The 19935-nt window shown below is 34.3% G+C and overlaps 1 pseudogene; it reads right to left on the bottom strand.

The window, feature by feature from the left end:
- Window positions 1-209: 209 nt before the first annotated feature.
- The window catches only part of LOC149209732 (serine/threonine-protein phosphatase PP-X isozyme 2 pseudogene), a 39407-nt pseudogene continuing 19681 nt past the window's right edge, over window positions 210-19935 (bottom strand).

The raw sequence follows: 19935 nt of genomic DNA, 5'->3' as shown, positions 1-19935 counted from the left end.
ATAAAGAATACTAGACATTTTTCGCTAAGAACGGAAATGTCCATAGTTCACTTTGTAGATAGCAATAGTGACTTCAAAAATTCACCTATCAGGTACTCAATATGATCCAACTTGCAAGATATACGATCCCCTTTCAATTTCAGGGTACCAAAGCAGTTATATATGATCATATTAGTGCACTGGATGAAAAATAATTTCAGAGTTTGAATCTAAAGAAAGTAATCTGGTGCTGGTTTTTTTAAGGAATTCCCCTTGCTTCCTGAGAGGCTGCTTCAAAGACAGTAAAATTCTTATTAAGGTTTTCATCTAACTCCAATATTGCAACAACATTTCCACATCTATAACAATAATTTTGAGCTAACCAAACATCTATAACTTACAGGACTCCTGCATATCCTTCTCTTGCATTGTTCATCAATCAATATATTGAATAAGAACCGCTTTTGACTATTCGTTGTTACACATAATTTGTTTTCTAAGGCATTTCTTATTGGCAATGGGATTTCAATATCACACAATATGCGACAACCTTTATATGTTAAGCTTTTTTAAGTCATTTACGCCAATGTCTCACTGATGAATCAAAACTTTTCCATTTTATATCATTCTGATGGGTTGCCGCTTGTGCCTTTAATTATGAAATCAATCTGCCACTAAAAGTAGTATTCAGAATAGTCTAAACCTGAAAGGAGGTAATGCGAGTTGAAGAGCGCTACTACAACCCTTTGTTTAAGATTATATTTTGCATGGTCACCCCTTTAGCTCACATCAACCACCCACTTCCTTAATATAAGGAAGCCAAGAATATAAGTTTTAATATACAACTTTGTCTCTTGCCAACATATGGTATTATCTATATCCATAATGATGTTATACTAATTGGAGGAATAAAAGGTTGATGAAGGAGCCAACTTGTATTGATCTGGCAGAGAAATAATCCGATACCTTGAAAATGAGCACACTATTTATATAAGGGTTCATTTAAAGCAGTGAAGCCATATTCATTTAAAGTCCATATCTGATGGAAAGCGATGGAACTTATCTAATTTGTTAAGATAAATAACACTATTACAATTACGTTTTTGCGTATGTAGGTATGTCATGTGATCCTTTTCTTTCCAAAGGGGCAAGGGGCAAGGTGCAATGGAAAAATGTCATGGCTTTAGTCTTTAGTTCTTGTATCAAAATAAATCTACTAATGCTAGGGTTTCCTAGCTTGGCGATGAGCCAGTCTTGGTAGACTTGTTTTTGGTGTTATACCTAATATACATATTTTCTTTGGAATACCAATATCCCACGTTCATAATACAATGTGCTTTGTTGGTGTGTATATACACCCATTCCCCACCTTATTTTGACTCGTCATGCAAGTTATTATGAGATCTTCCTCTAAGTGTTTGCATGGGTACTACCCTTGGTGACTCTAGATTAGTGAAATTGGTGCTTAGTTTTTTAGATGGAAAATTTGACTTGTAGATTGGGACTCTAGCCAAATATATATATATATATATATATATATATAGATATATATTAAATGAAGAGAACTTCAGGCCAAAAGTATAAAATTGTTTATTAAATTTAGCCCCAAAATTTAAAACTTTTTTATTTTTATTTTTTCTAACAAAAATTATAAAAATATGACATCTCATATCAATGGGTTCTCATAAAAATGTTTCCCTTCTCAAACATTTTAAATGTGCAAAATGGAGCTACAACATATTGGCTCCAACCAGGGCCAACACTATGGAGTAACTATGGAGTAAAAAATCCCTTGAATCCTATCACTGTAAAACTGGAAATCTCCCCCAAACTTATTTTGTGAACCTTTTGTTCTTCCTTTTACAAGCTGAAACAAAACTTATGTAAATTGAAAATTAAATGCCCAAGTTGAGCTTATTTATGTACAGGTTCCTACCTATATACATACGGTTGACCTCAGTCATGTGTGATCCACCTTCCAATGATACCGTTCCAGAATTTGAGTGTTGGACCTTATGTCATTTCCCTAAAATTCGAAAAATAAAAATAGGCATGTAACATATGAATTCTTTAGATACAATTTTTAATACATACCCAAAAAATGATATTGGCCTAGCAAAGAAAACTATCATATAGTAAGCTATTGGGTCATAAAATACATAAGAGAAAAAATTAGCTGTTTGATTTTCTTGAACAATATCATGACATAAAACTTTTCACATAGGCAACAATGGTCACTTCTTGGCTCTTCAACTTTGGGCTCTTCTTGAAGGGATTGTTGTTGGTCATTTTATTCCTATTTTCCAGTAAGAAAATTCTTTTGAAAATTTGCAATAAACTCCTCCTCCTCTGAATCATATGATTCATAATTTGGATCGTATTCTGTTAACCCCAACACTTCATATCAAGAATAAGAATACAAAATAGGGGCACTAACAAAATATACAAGATAAGACCTGTGAGGGTTAGTTTGCATCTTAATTAGTTCTTTTCATGGAGTAAACTTGTCAAAAGAGAATGTGGGGGTTTCCATCTTGAAAACCCAAAAAAAGAATACCCAAAGTGAAGAAAGTAGGTGAGGATACACAAACAAAATTTGATTCTTGTCACCCTCAAGAACCGATTCATAAATTTTCCAAATGAAACCGAGGGAAGATATTTCAATTCCACTACATGTAAATGGGGCCGATTTGATGTTGTAACCCAAGAGAAAGTTCTTGTTTGTGGGGAAACATGCCTGGGACATCTAAAAAACTGATGAAAACTTTAAAATATGTGGCTGGAGAAATAGGCCATGAGATCTTGTAATGAATCTTCTAATTCTAAAGCCTATATTTAAAAATAGGCTGAAGGGATTTAATTAAAGTTGGAAAGAATAAGGATGAAGATGAACAAGGTTTAATAACTAGGGAAATTAAGAATCTGAGTGTTAAACCTGCAGAAAGAATGATGGAAAAGGCCTGAGATATGGAAGAATTTCCAGAATTTCTAGCATTATAGAGACACATTAAGACTCTTTAAATTTGAAACATGAGTTCCAATCAAAATAAATTCACAATCATAACTTAAAAATATCCACAAATTCATTGCTCTCATGCTAGTAGAAGAAAACACTAATAAGAACACAACAAATAAATTATTATTTCAATACCTAAAAAATTGGAATCAAAGCTGATTTGTATTCTTCAATTAATAAGAAATTTCTTCATTACATTGTATCCATTCTTTTTAGACTTTGAACCCATCCAAAATCTAATTCTCAGACCTTTATTTTTGCCCCTAAGCTTATTGGGTAATTGCCTAATCAGTTGTAAAAACTAACTCTTTAAACCGTTATAAAATTATTTCGTACCTCATGATAAAGGTTACAAAATTTAATAAAATTAATATCGTATACATAATATATGATATAATAACAAAATAGGTTGCTTTTTACTAAATGAAAACCCTTCTCCTTTAAAATCTTAGATAATATTAATTTTTCATTTAGGCCCCTTTTACAATTTGTGCCACGATTTTTGACTCGGCTTAGACCCAAAACCTAAATATAAAAATGATATTTTTAAAGCGAAGCAAAGTATTGTGCGGGTCCATGATCTTGATTACATACACGCCACTGTGTATGTCAGCAAACCACAGGTGGTTGAGAAAACCATAAACCATCTTTAGGGCTTCCCTTGGTAGTTTTTGGAATTTGGTAAGGACACCCTGGGATGAATCCTATCCCTCGATCTGGGGATGAGGGGTTTTGGGGTAAACCTGTCCTCGACTCCCCACTATTCGTTAAACTACGTTGGCCGATAAATTGTCGAATACCATTGGATATGGGCATGAAAGTTGTCGACCGTGGCTTGTTTCTGCACCATGGAGAGTTTCCTCTAGAATAAGATCGACTGCTTTAAAAAATGGTCATGAAACATAATATCCACTTTAGTAATATTTATTCTTATCTTTGCTCAGACTTTTAAAAGGACTCGTTTAACAGGGCGAAGAATTGTTTGGACAGTTAAAAGTGGTGGTAAAAGTGTTCAAATCGTATTTTTGATGGTGGAAATGGATTCAGCACCATCAAAAACGTCTAGAACACCTAAAGTTTTGAAGTTTAACAACTATAACTTGGATTTACAAAAATCCTGGCCAGATTTTCTCTAAATATTACCAGAATTTCCATGACTTTCCAAGCAATTCCTCTGACTAATTAAACTACAGCCTTTTAGAATAATCTTCCAATGTCCCAAATTATAACTCGGCTAAGTGATAATATTTATTAACAATGAGATCAAATACTTGTAACCCTAAACGATTTTATTCAAAATTCAATATAACAAATATTTATGTCAATAAATTCGCTTGTTGACTCTAGAAAATGACGTTTTGAAAAATTACAAATATTCTCCCTACAATCAAGTAAACACTAAATACAAACTCCAAAGGGAGTAACTAGAGATTAAATGTAACAATGTTTCTACTGCACCATTATCTTCAACTTGTAGAAGTGTTCTTGTAGTCCCTGTAGCGTTTGTGGATTGTCAAGGAACATTAAGTCAAAGTATCATATAAAAATTAAAGGCTCAACAGATAACCCAAAACCTTTGTAATATTAGCCATCATAGGTGTGATTTTTTATAATCTTATTCCAAATATCAAAACTCCAGCTGAAGTTGAAGTTGGTGATGAGACTTGTTTTTTTATTGCTTGTATCTTCTTACACTATAGGCATATGGGTGACGCCTCCATAGATTTGAACACGAATAAGACTCTTTGCAAATCAATTCCAAACACCAAAACTTCAGAGGCTGAAATTGGTGATAGAAACCCTCTCAATAATCTATTCATTACTTGCTAATGACCAACTTAATATAAAGAATACTAGACATTTATCACTAAGAGTGGAAATATCCAAAGTTCGATCTGTAGATATGCATTGTGACCTCAGAAATTCACCTGCGAAGTACTCAGTATGATGCCAACTTGCAAGATATAAAGTTCAATTTCAATGTCAGGGTACCAAAGCAGTTATATATGATCATATTAGTGAACTAGATGCAAAACAATTTCAGAGTTTGAATCTAAAGAAAGTAATTTGGTGCTGGTTTTTTTAAGGAATGCCCTTGGATTCCTAAGAGGCTACTTCAAAGACAGTAATCTTCTTATTAACTTTTCCATCTAACTCCAATATTGCAATAACATTGCCACATCTGTAACAATAATTTGGAGTTGACCAACCGGTCACTATCTGATTATTGAACATCCATTTATATTGCTTCCATGACCAACTGGTGAGCGCGCCAAATGAAATCAATCTTATTGTTATGATTGAATGTAGAGGCAACATATCCTCCAAAGAGAAATCCAGAACGTCTTGGACTTAGACCACAACGGTCAACACTGTCTTCTGGATCTTACCAAATAAGGTCACATATAGCACTATCATGAGGAACTTCTTGCTTTCTATCAATTGCTCTAATATGCTCTAAATTTGATATCGCAAGAGAAAGACCGCCATGCATACTAAATATATAGTTCTCAATAAGTGCAGATAAAATCAAGTAGTCAAATATATCTGTACTGTACTGCCACACATTTATTGATCCATACCTCCAAAGGCATTCATCATAGAATATGTATACCTGTATAATTTTTTGGCTCTCATTATTTCCTCTGATAACTTGTGTGATTTGTTCAGGATATAGAATTTTTTCAGGTCAACGAATTCACCTGAAAATAAATAATTGGTCTTTCGATAATCTCCCCCAACTTTAAACAACTCTTTCATATCATAAAATTAACCATGGTTGTCTCCACAAATAGTCACGGGAGCATAACTCTTTGGAAATAATCTTTCAATATGACAGAATATGCAATGACCTTTAGATGTTAACCTTTGTTATTCATTTACGGTAATGTCCCACCAATGAATCAAAATTTTTCCATTTTATATCATTGCGATGGGTTGCCGCTTGATTATGAAACCAATCTGCCACTCAAGCGAGTATGCAGAATAGTCTAGAATAGAAAGGAGGTAATGCGAGTTGAAGAACTCTACTACGACCCTTTGTTTAAGATTATATTTTGCATAGTTGCCCCTTAAGTTCAAATCAACCCACCATTTACTTAATATAATGAAGCCAAGAGTATAAGTTTTAATATACAACTTTGTCTCTTGTCAGCATATGGTATTATTTATATCCATAATGGTGTTATACAAATTGGACGAATTAAATGCCGATAAAAGAGCTAGCTTGTATTGATTTGGCGGAGCAATAATCCGATAATTAAAAAATGAGCACACTATTTAAAAGGGCACCTTCAAGTTAAGAAAGATTCTTCAGCGAAAATCACATGGAATATCATTTGCCGACGCGTTTCGAACCAACTAGTGTGGTTCATCGTCAGGACAAGTTGAAGAAACAGATCGAGCTTAGTTTGATAAATAGTTTGGGCAGAGACTCCAACGACTAAAATAACGGCTAATTTTGACCTTAGGACCAGGTCAAATGCTTATTTACTATTTTTAATGATATTATTATAATTCCTATTATTTTACTTAAGGAGAAAGTTGAATTAGGTAAAAAGAGGTTGGTCTATTTATTTATTTAAATTAAAAATATGTATATATATATGTATATATGTATATATATATATATATATATATATATAATAGGTTATAAGGTAGGATTAATGATTATAATGGTTGGTATGGTAATTTATTGGTTTATTTATTTAACTCAATTTGTTAAATAATTATTATTGGTATAAATTTGATTAAAAACAAAAGTTGGCTGGTATTTTAATCAAGATAATTCAATGGTAAGTTTATTTTATGGATGTTAGTTAAAATAAAATAATTTAAGGTTAAAGATGCACTTATTTATTTATCTAACTTAACTATTATCAAATAAATCTATATATATTCTATAATTAAAGTCAAATTATTCGGTTATTAAGGTGAAAGATAGGGTTAATGGTTAGATTAAATATATACTTATTTACTTATTTATATTATTTAATAATTATACATATACATACCCCTCTCTCTCTCTCTCTATATATATATATATATATATATATATCTATCTAAATAATCATGATAAAAATTAGTTTCTAAGGGGTATCAAAAATATAATTAAAAGGAATTTTACTTGGATAAGGGGCCAAATAATATATAAGTTAAATAATAAATAAATAGAAAATTAGTTACATAAGGGATTTTATAATATAAAATAAAGTAAAGTTAGTTAGAAAACAGTTAAAAATCATAACACGATTAGAATAAAATAGAATATAAAAAAAAAAATAAAAAAAAAATCTTATTTAAATTATATTAATATAAAGATAGTAATAATTTCATTTAAAATTTTATTAATAGATAAAGGAAATAAAGTTAGAAATTCAAAGACAACTATTATAAGTAAAGGGAATAAGTAAATGCCTCAATGGGATATATCCAGAATCATTAAATTATAAGTTGATAAATAATTTAAAGTAAAAAACAAAAAAAATAAAAATAATAATAATAATAATAATAATAATAATTTTATTTCTATTATAAAAATCATCATTTTATTTAAATTTCATTAATATATAAGAGGAAAAATTCAAGGAAAATAAATTAATATGATTTAGAAGAATCAAATAAAAGAGGCAAAAAAAGGACCTTATCAAAACAACAAGACCAAAAAATTGGTTAAAAATAAGGGATAAAATAAGTTAAAAGAAGGACATCAAACTAAGAGGGCCATAGAAATAGAAAGACAGGAGAAAACAGAGAAACGATACTAACGAAAAATGACAAAAGCAAAGAGAAGGCAAGAAACAACTAGGACACGAGGGCAGGGACCCAACACCTGCTGACTTTCCACCCATCATCAAGCGGTGAATCCACATTCATTTATAGTTCGTCTCCGATGGAAAGCGATGGATCTTATCTAATTTGTTAAGATAAATAACACTATTACAAATATGTTTTTGTGTATGCAGCTCTGACATGTGATCTTTTTCTTTCCACAGGGGCAAGATGCAATGGATAAAGGTTGTATTTGTAGTCTTTGGTTCCTGTAATTAAGTATATTAAGTATTTCCACTAATGCTAGGGTTTTCTAGCTTCGTGATGAGTCGGTACTGGTAGACTTCTTTTCGATGTTATACCTTATATACATATTTTCTTTGGAATACCAATATCCCATATTCATAATACAATGTGATTTGTTGGGTGTATAAATACCCATGCCGACACAATATTTTGATGTGTCATGCAAGTTCTTGTGAGTTGCTCCTCTTAGTGCTTTGAATGGGTGCTACCCTTGGTGACTCTCCATTAGTGAACTCAGTGCTCATGAAGTCCAAAAGTACAAATTGCTTATAAAAGTTTCGTTTGTTGCATATTAAGTGGTCCATTTGTTGCATATTAAGTTGTTGTTGCACATATAAAACTTATTCTTCGTCATTAAGTGGTCCATTTGTTGCATATTAAGTTGTTGTTGCACATATAAAACTTATTCTTCGTCATTAAGTGGTCCATTTGTTGCATATAAAGTTCTTTGTCATTAAGTGGTCCATTTGTTGCATATTGAGTGGTCCATTTGTTGGATAGGTTAACTTATTTTTCGTCACTTCAAGTAAAGTTGCATAGGTTAACTTATTCTTCGTCAAGTAAAGTTGTATAGCTATCGTCAAGTGAAGTTGTATAGCTAAGAACATTAAGTGGTTCATTTGTTGCATATAAAGTTGCATAGGTTAACTTATTTTTCGTCAAGTAAAGTTGCATAGGCTAAGAACATTAAGTGGTCCATTTGTTGCATATAAAATTGCATAGGTTAAGAACAACTTATTCTTCGTATAGTAAAGTTGCATAGGCTAAGAACATTAAGTATGACTTAGTAGAGGACCACAACTTATTCTTCCTCAAGTAAAGTTGCATAGGCTAAGAACATTAAGTGGTCCATTTGTTGCATATAATGTTGCATAGGTTAAGAACAACTTATTCTTCGTAAAGTAAAGTTGCATAAGCTAAGAAAATTAAGTATGACTTAATAGAGGACCATTTGTTGCATATAAAGTTGCATAGGTTGAGAATATTAAGTATGACCTAGTAGAGGATATAAAAACATTAAGTATGACCTAGTAGAGGATATAAAAAGGGCAAAAAAAACATTTATTTATTTGATTTATCCAAATTAACTCAACAAAAGAATAAAATTTTAAATGTTTTAGAGGTCAATAACCTTAAAAATCAACCTACTACTCTAGGAAACATTCAGAATGTCTCATCAAAGAAAATATCTAATATAAATGTATCTTTGATTGGAGAAAGGTCTATCTCTCATACTCCACCTTTCCTTTTAAATTTTGAAATCTGTAATCAAAATGTACAAAATTGTATGGTAGATTTAGAGACTTCTTCTAATGTCATGCCATACTTAATGGCCAAGAAATTAATTTTAGTTCCCGTAAAATCTATTACACAAATTGTGTAACTCAATAGATCTAATGTGAGGGTTTTTGGTGAAGTTAAACATGTGTTGATTAGGCCTTCTTCTAATCCCAAAATTTATTAGGTTATTGATATAATTGTTGTTGGTATTCTCGAATCATATGATTTATTGTTGAGTTGACATTGGTTCGAAAAGCTAAATGGGTGCTTTTCAATATATTGATCACACTTATAGTTACCTCTAAAAAGTAAACCTAATAGAATCAAAATTGAAAGAAAAAAAGCATAAAATATATTGTGACTGATCTACAAAATAAAAAATGAACCCATTATATTTACTAAAGCGTAACTCATCAATTATTCTTTTGAAACATATCTTGGAAAATATGCATCTAAATAATCTCCTGTAGAAGAGTTAGAAATAAAAAAATTATATTTTGTTACAGTAAGGGTTTCTGATTCAATGCAAGTTGCTTCTTCTTCTTCTTTTATTGATGTATATTTGGATGTTATAGTATGTGGTTCAAAGTCAGATGAAGGCATCGATGTCGGTTGTGTATTTTTGGACCCTCAAGGTAATAAATTTCTTGTATCTTGTAGACTTGACTTTTAGTGCACTAATAATGTTGTTGAATATGAAGTTTTGTTACAAGGTCTTGGAAAATCTATAGAAATGAAAGTTAAAAAAATTAAATAAGTAGGTGATTCTAAAATCACAGTGAGACAAGTTAATAAAACCATTCATCATATTTCTAATCACCTAAAGAAGTATAGTTAGGAGGTTTGGAATTTAACTCGAAATTTCAACAGCTTTGAGTCAAATTTTGTACGTTGTTCACAAATTTTAGATGTTGTTCTCTTAGCTAATGTAGCCTCTAGAATTCTTGCAATGGAAATTTTTTCTCAAGATAAATTTTATGTGGAAATCCTTTTCAGGTCATCAATTCCATATAACATCTCCAAATGGATAGTGCTTGATGATGACGTCCAAATAAGGATTTTCTCACTATAGAGGATACCTTTAAATGTTTATAATAGATGAGGATCAACATAATTCCCAATTGAATTAAGATTATCTAGATTAAACTAGACCAAAAAGCCTAATCCCTAAATCAATAGTTCATCTACAAAAACAATTATGACTTTCAACACAGATTCAAAGGAGGTACTAACTGTAACAAATAGTTCTATTTTATCTATCTCTCGAAGGCAATTCCTAGTTGTGAAACTGCGTCGAGGAAACAACTCAACCAAATTTAGGTTCAAGCTGGCCCTCGAACCAAAGGGGGATCCCTCAAGTGCTACGAGGCTTTAACGTTGTTCATTGTCACTGAATAACAACCTATGAATCACAATTTCCAAATCTAGGGTTTGTTGTATAGGTGGTTGTTGATGAGTCACAAATCCCTGCTTAACAAATAAGGCCTTCTCTTATTGAGGCCTAATCAAAGTGCCAATGTTCAGCCATGACATAAAAACATAGCTAAAAAGGTTTTGATAGAGGAATATAAGAGAAATTAAAGAATTAGATATACTCCTTGAATATTCAATTATCTAATAGGATCCAAAAAATATAAAAGAACCTCTATATTGAACATAAATATAGCCAAGTATAGCATAGAAGCAATAATCTAATGATTTTTGGGTGACCAATTAAATAGATTGCTCAATATTTTACTCACTATAGAAAATAACACTGCATTAGGGACATTAGGGAGGTTGATACTCATCTTGGCCCTTCCTCGTGTCCTATACTACCTCAAATATATGCATAAAATATTATGTAATAACACGTAGCATTCACATGTACACATTTTTTGTCAATAAACCGAAGCCAAGAACCCTTGAATTAAAACATTGTAATATCATGATTTAGATGAATATGAGGGTGTTTTTGGGCTCAAAATTCAACCCTTTTACAATTAAAATGAAAGTATATATAGATAATTACACACCTAAATCTATTTCAAGATTTTGGGAATAAAAATCTTAACAATGCACTAAAAAAATATCTAATTTGTTACAAACTTTCTGGAAATAAAATCAGTTAAAGACTAAAAATAAAACTAAATATAAAATGGTTACAATGTGTCTCGAATGGTTGAAAATGGAACCAAATTCATTTGAAATAGGAATGTTCTTCCACTTATCCTTCGACTCGCGGTGATTTTGTGCATGAGAATATGAGATTAACACTTTTTCACTGATATCCTACCTTGACAACCTATTCCACATGTTATCTGACTGCTACCACATCCACTAGATTTCATGTTCTTGAATTGATACTTGAATCCTGAATAAACCTTCTAACTATTTGAAATTCTTCCTGGATATGCTAAATTAATCCTTGAATGCTAATATTTTGTTAAAGAATATGGTATTTCATATTGTGTCTTGGAATACTATGTTATTGCCAGATATTTCTTGAATCTTTAATACTCCCAAAAGACATTCACAAAATCCATAAAAAATTGGATTTAGTCCCCAATTGCTAATCATCAATATATGATCTATTTTCCACCCTTCATTTAACGTGCACACTCATAAATATATGCAACTTCTTTTGCTAGATATTCTACAAGTCTTTAATTATACTTTTATGGAGACATTCCTTTATATCTCCTACAAGAATTTCCAATTGAATTTGTTTCATGTAGAAAAATTGAGGATTTTTTCACATAACCCTATAAATCATATCATATAATCTGTAAAAAATGATATGGTTTGATCTAAAACCATATGTCATTTAGACCAAGAAGGGAACAACCCTGATTTTCCAAGTTTTTGATTCTAACACTACTTCAAAAACTATCTTTCATTGCAATTTTTAGTATCATCTATAGGTGATGATATTATCATTACAAAAACTTATCTATAATTTCCAGCCTCTAATCTTGATTGGATTTGAAAAGAAAAAAACTAGCTTTGTAATCTTGTCAATTCTCTCAAAAAAATGGGCACTCCTTTCTAAGTACTTCTCATTATTATTCACTTCTAAAGATACATCCACTTTATCGCCATATAGCTCCCATTTGAATACCCAACACACCTGTAAACATGGTCATTATTGTCATTAATAAGATGAATTGAAGGATTCAATATTTTGCAGTGAATGTTTCATCATTGAATTCAAGTAAATGCCATTTCAATTCAACAATTATCAAGAATCATGCATCAATGGTAAATTGTTCCTTGAGACTTGAGCATGCTCTTCTTTCGAGATTTTGAACCCATCCATGTGTATCATAGAAATTTGGCATGATCCCATGTACCTTATACTCTTTTTCCAAATTAAAAAAAGGGTTGTTGGCGTTCTTATGCCAAATGTATTATTGTCATATATTCATTATGAATTCCAATTGGTCACATATGACCTTGATACGCCATCTTGCCCACCATGAAATGTGTTCCACCTCAGAGGAAAAATATGATTTCTGGTCATTAGATATATCTGATAAACCAACCCAATCCATTATCACATAAGTTACACATATATATCCTTTGATAGATATGCAACCTGCTTATCTGAAAAACCAACCAATTTGTTTCCTTTCTAAACAATATTTAGCTTCCATCTATAGCCATAACAACTGCAATGTTTATGTTGTTATTCTCTTTTCTGTATCAATTTTCTAATCTAGCATTCTAATTGTATTTAATAGTCATTGAAATGAAATTTTCTCGAAATCCAAGAACACAATACCATAAAAAATATAAAAAAAGTTAACTCTCCACATATGTTGTCTTCTTATTATTTTGAGTATTTCATAGATTTCTTGTCTTTCACCCTTACGCATTCCCATATTTCACTTTGACATTGAGTATCAAGAACATTTTCCAATTCTTTCACTTTGACCTTGTCTATGAATCGTTTTGCAAATCATCTTTGGTTAGTGTTGACAGTGTTGGACCTGCCAACATCAAGGGATCTCCTTGGTATGAAGTCCCAACTAGAACTCACATCATTTGGTGTAGGAGTCCCATCTGGTACAATGGATTGGTTGCCATTATCTTAAAGATATGCCTTAGTTCCTGCTTGTCAGTACGTGAGAGTGGTCTGCTTTGTCTTTGACCAACGAGATTCGCGTGCCTGGTGAGTGTTAGTGTTACTTGTGTCAAGGTTCTTTCACAACAGAGAGAGAGGGTGGGAGTGAGTCTCTAGTTAGAAGGGAGGAAGTCCCAACTTTTTCAGAGACACACAACACAATAGGACATGCACAACTTTCGGAAGAGAAATCCATGTGAATGCGGCAGTCACAACACACAAAGGAAGATAGAATGTACAACACCCAGCGAGGCAGTCCACACAAGTGCGACAATCATTATAACAAGTTTACGTGAAAGGTTTTGTCTGATGTTCAGGGAGGTAACCAACATGGAAGGACATAGTTAACAACTTATACAACACATTTTCATAAATATATGCATTAGAACATTTGAATGAGTTCAATTGTTTAACGCAGTTTAAAGCAACATGTATTACAAGTGTTCAAGGTTAATTCTTACAAATAGTTACAACACATGTGTGAAAACGTTCTAGCTTGTGAGCAGGCTTCTGAATTAAGCGAAAGTTCTAAGACACATCGGTACACCATCCATCACTAACCCCATGGGCGGGGTGTTGGAGCCACTACTCACTCCTCAACGAAAATATTATAGACTCTCAAGGCTACGTGGGAAGAAGCAAGGTGAAAAAAGTCCTTTGCATGTACAAATGAGGGGGTATTTATAATGAAGGGTGAAACTGGCCCTTGTGATTGTTTGAATTCCCTCATGACTATTTGACTTTCATGACTTTTCAGATTACATGACTCTTCAGATTACAAGTGGGTCTCTTAGACTTCCACATTACATTACATTGATTGACAACAGTATGGCCCACAGTAATGATATGGTCGACATGACTCATGACATGACTTTTCATGACAGTGCTGGCATGTTCATGCTGTTGCAGGTGTACATGTCGAGCTGCAGTGTTGTTGAGTGATGGATGCCCTCTTAGTGTATCACAACTTCACCTCCACATGGAAAGGTGTGTAGAGTCCTTGATGGTTGTTGGGTTCACTTGATGTTGCATGTCCACATTTCTCTTCGCTTGTACTTTGACATGCTTGACATGTCTATCCATTCACGAAAATATCTCCTCACATGCTCATTCATCCGTCCGTCCACGAACACATCCTTGCATAGTTATCCATTTGTGAACACATCTCCTTGCATGCATCATTTGTTCGTCTGTTCGTCCATTCATGAAAACATCTTCTTGCATCAATCATATGTTTGTCTGTTTGCGAACGCATCCTTTTGCATGTATTGTCATTGTTCATCCCATCTGTCATCGCATCATGTTTATTCATGTACCTGTATCTGCAGTCACTCATGACGAGATGACATCAAATCCATAAATCTCTTAGTCTACCATGTTGCATGGTCGTTCGCTTTTGGATGTAGGTGATCAGGAGAGAGCAAAAGGCTATAAAACTGCACGAGGAAAGCTTCAAGCTGGGATGTGAGCTCTGACCACTACTGGTGAAAATTGCGTAGAGGTAACTAGGGGACTAAGATGGGCAATCCGAATCAGCAGCGACTGTCCGCAGGATATAGCTCGGATGGAGGGAAGATCTGTGCAATTTCTGGAGGGAAGTAGTTCAGGCAATAGAGGGTCTTGGCAGCAAAAATTGCGCAATTCTTGGAGGGAGATGGTAGTGGGCTGTGGTGTCGCTGGAGACAAAAACTGTGCAATTGTTGGGAGGCTGACCTGTTGAACACCTCTGCGTAATTTCTGAGTTGAGAAGGATACTGAGCTGCTGAGGGGCTTGCTCATGAATTCTTCGCAATTATGTGGGCGAGCAGTCGACCGGCTGTCTGGGTGGCTGGCTGGAAAAACTACACAATTTCTAGAGGGAGACAGGGACGGGCACTGGGTGTTTGTCTGGCCTGTCTACGCAATTTTCTCAGTCAGTGGAGCGGGCCTACAGTTTCTGCATAAGTTTTTAAGGGAGTGAGTCCCTGGTGACTACTCGGTCAAACTCTTCAGTTGACCAGCAGGAGGGTTGGTTGATTTTCTTGCGGGTAACGCAGATTAAGATGGCTTGCTGAGGAACTTCTGTGCTTTTCTAGATGACAGTCAGTTTGGTCAATTTCAAGATTGTGTAGTGTAGGCTGCCTGGGAGATAGAGTTGTAGTGTTTTCTTCTAAAAGGTGTACGAAAATAAATCACCTAAGAGTGTGGATGACAAACAATCTCAACAATATAAATGGTTGCTAAACATTGTAGATCTGCAGCAACTGATAGAAACAAAACCTGCCAAAGTCCTAATTTATGCCATAATCATAGTTAAACAACAAAATGAAACAATAATAATAACTCCAATAATCCAATGGAAACCAGATATACAAAGAATATATTTTATTATAACACCTGTGAAGGGAACAAATAAATGTCACCAGTCCCCCTCTATGGGATGGGTTCTTGGCTATCCTCAAACGTCTTTGGCCTATGTAGAGTCTCTCTCCTCTATAATGTGTAAACCCAGCAAATAAAATGTTTAAGCTCAATGGGAACTCAAAATGGAAAAAAAATGGTGTGCAACAATGATAATTATCAAAGTTATAGCTGTGAGTGCAACAATGAAAATAATCAAAAGTGAACAACGAATGGAAAACCCTTCTATTTATAACAAAATATTGAGTTATCCTTGAATAATGAGCAATAATAAAATATTATTAACCCTATTCTTGGAATAACCACTTGGAATATTTTAGTATGTTTGGTTAGGAGGGAAAAAGTATTTAAACTTTTATTTAGAAATAATAAATAAATAAATGATTTATTTATCATCTCAAGAAATTAGTTAAGGAATAATAAAAAAATAATGATTTATTTAATTATTCCTCATGGATTTGGTCAAACTTGACAAAGAATAATAATTAATTAGCGATTACTTAATTATTCTTAGAAAAAAATAAGATAATTAATGATTTATCTGTTTACTTTTCATAATTGGGTCAAATATGACAAGGAATATTAATTAAACAATGGTTTAATTAATTATTCCTAGAAGATAATTAAATAAATAGTGATTTGTTTAATTATTCTTCATGGGTTTACCTATAAATTACTTAACAAATGTGGTTTATTAAGTAATTTTTCACAATGATAGCAATTTTACTATGGTAAAATTGGCTTTGCATGGTGTACTTCGATCCATTTAGTAAATTAGGCTAGATGATCATTTTTTTGGTGATAACAGATTCCCCCCCAATGTACGAGTGTTAGGATAAAAACGTATGACCGAAGTACATTGTAAAGAAACAATCACTAGACAACAAAGTGGGGGAGAGAGAGAGAGAGAGAGAGAGAGAGAGAGAGAGAGAGAGATCAATAGAGCTAAAGCGAAAGAGGATAGGGACAGAGGGGACGAGACAATGCAAGTCTCCTTTCATGTTGTGGTACCAGATCTCAGTGAGGCAAGGGAGGCATACATATACCTGCCGAGATAACTTATAAAAAAATATTGATACACCCATAAACATAAAATTGAGCAATGAAGTACATGCTGAATGGTACATGACACACTGTCATAATTGAGCCAGAAAATAATACAATGTGTCCCATATACATAATGCACCTAGAAAAAAATGAGCCATGACTAAATATAATAATATGTGAGTACATGAGATATAATGCCCATTCCCTCAAAAAATTGGTGGGAGGGAGGTTAGAACAACCAAAGAAGCCCTGTTGAACAGGGAAGGGCTATGCAAAACTGAATGGATCATCTGAAGGAGACGTGCATGCTATGAACATTGTGATCAGTAGGAACCAAACCCATCAAATCTCAGAATTGCATCTGAGGCTGTAAAATAATATGAAGCCATCTGAGCATGTTGGGGGCTACCTGGAGGGCCACCTCCTCATGAGGTCTGAATCATCTCACACACACCCGGGAATCACTGGTACAATCTGCTGCATCACTGGACCATCAAGTGTGTGAATCACGAACATGAAACAACAAAGTCAAAGGGAAATGATGAGTCCCTTTGCTTGAGCCAAGGCATTGGACAAGAATGAAAGCTTGAACCAAGATACACCACCCTCTAGGCCATTCTTCTGGAATAAATTAGCTGATGTCAACAGAATAGGGCCCACGATAGGTGAGGCAATGAGGATCCTCAACTAAGGCATGAGGGAAAATAACAATGTGACTGATGGATTGCCACTAGGGACTATGGAGAAAATGGGACTGAGGGACAAACTAACGACTTCCCTTGTTAGAGCATAAAGTACATGGTTGACCTGACAATGACTAGCTTGACTCTGGAGGGGATGGGTGACAGTATGACTAGAGGCCAAAATGGGCAATACAAGATGAACGGTATGAAAAGATGGATGGAATACTATGACATGATATAATGGAATGTGAAACAAAATCCATGGATGCAAAGGTGACTCATCACAGATGCTCTGAACAAGGGTGACCGATGATGCTACCACACAGAATAGGCCCGGTGGGGACCATGAAAACATGAGTGACTGATGGTTACTCATGATGAAAATTGACACGTGGAGCAACCAGTATTAAGGGAAGGTGATCCCTAAGGTACAAGTGTCGCATATGAAGAAATTCAATTTTAAGAGGTGACGAAGTGACCCTTCTTGGAAAAATGGCTTCCGGGTGAAGTGTCAAATCATCAAAAACAAAGAGAGACCCATTAGAGTAATCGGTGAGATACTTCCAATGGTGTTGAGAGTTAGTTAGACGAAGCTATGCTCTGCTCACAATGTGCGACAGAAAAACTATGGGATTTCCTAGAAAAGGGATTTTTCCCTCCAATTTAATTCATTTTCTAAGTGAGCTATGGTGAATTTGGAGTGGAGGAGGAGGCCCTAAATCTTGTGGAGATCATAGCAGACAAACCCACCATCAGAATCAGGATTCGTGACTTTTAGGAAAGTGGCCTTACTTGTCTAAATATGGCCTTAATGCTTCACGGAACGATGGTTCCCGGTGAAGAATTAAGGGAAGAGGAAAACGAGAATGAACTACTAGAGGAGGTCTATAACCATTCTCACCCAATAAGTAAAACATGGGGACTATGTGGACATAGAGTAGAATATTTGAAGATATGGTATCAAATGTCTATGATATGTGATGTGCATATGGCTCGCTGGAGAGGTTAGTAGGACAAACTATCCAAGGAATGGGAGGATAATCGACCATACCTAGATCCAGTGGGATCTAGGCCGAGACTTATGTTAATCAATTAAGAGGATGGCGAGGGGAAAACCATCATGTCCCCAAGCATGGGATACTACTCGCAAACGTAGGTGATGGAGGGGACTGATCTGGTACGCAAAGGTGGGAATGATGCCCCTTAGCACCATTGTGTTCCAAGTGCTCTAAAAATGGATTCAAGCATCTCGACCCAACTTGGCACGAGATCCTCCAAAGGATGATAAGGAGATGTAGGGGCCTATGTGCCCCCCAATATGCTATGGGCGTACTGGATGTATTTAGAGTGGTGGACTCCAAACAATTATATGTTTTATGTGATACATAATATGATTATGCATTTTTATATGACGATGATGGTTCACCATGTGTTGTGTTTTATGGTTTCCTTATGTGGTATACATGTGATAAATTCCAATCTAGAATGTTGTTTGCAATGGTATCTACATAGTTATTTTTGGCTTTAGGAACATGACTGAAAGTAATGGTTTCAAATTCACGTACCAATAGCTTAACTCGTAGATATTTTCTAAATAGGACTTGGTTATGCACATGATACACACCATTCAATTGCATGACAAGTAGCAAGGAATCTAAACGAACATGAAGATGAAGGATGCAATGAGCGAGGGAATCGACTAACAAACCTATCATTGCATCATATTCGACCAGTTATTGGTGGCAGATCCAATGCACACGTGTTATAGACAATTTTGTGCCTTACAGCAACAAGCATGAATTGTCAATAATCCAAGGGATCCAAAGTTCCCTAAACATGATGTTCCTACCCCTAGAGGAACAAGGTCAGCAAGCCAACAGCTCTCAGATCAGTTCTCCACCTGAAAACACTCAAAAACAAGCAATCCTGAAATCAAAGCAGGTGCTCCACTAGGTTTCTGCGCTGAAACTCAGTTGCTCCATGGTGTACCTGCGTTGCAAAGCAAGTGGAACAAAGGCCACCTGCGCTGAGCGAGATGGGACAAGTGGCACAATGAGTCATTGCTTTGGAATCTTCCAAAAATGACACTTGGTTCAGGTATTTCGCCTTGTGATGAGTCAGAGGCTCTGTTTCTCCAAGTGGAAGCAAAGTTCTCCAAGTGGACTCAAGAACTGAAGATCAACTAAAGATTAACTGAAGAGAGAGAGGACACAAGGCAGCTACACATCAGTTGCAAGCTGACTCATCCTTTCTCAATTCATCTATATATTGAGCTCTCTCCTATGAGCTCAGGAGGCTGGAATTTTGTGCAAAGTAATGATATGCTGTTGGTTTCACTAATGAGTTAT

The sequence above is a fragment of the Pinus tabuliformis genome, chromosome 1_2 (assembly GCF_031772625.1).
Source record: "Pinus tabuliformis cultivar Carrire ecotype Pingquan chromosome 1_2, CPIR1, whole genome shotgun sequence".
Taxonomy (NCBI): domain Eukaryota; kingdom Viridiplantae; phylum Streptophyta; class Pinopsida; order Pinales; family Pinaceae; genus Pinus; species Pinus tabuliformis.
Note: the sequence above shows the minus strand (reverse complement) of the source record. Positions and strands in the feature narration are given on the sequence as shown.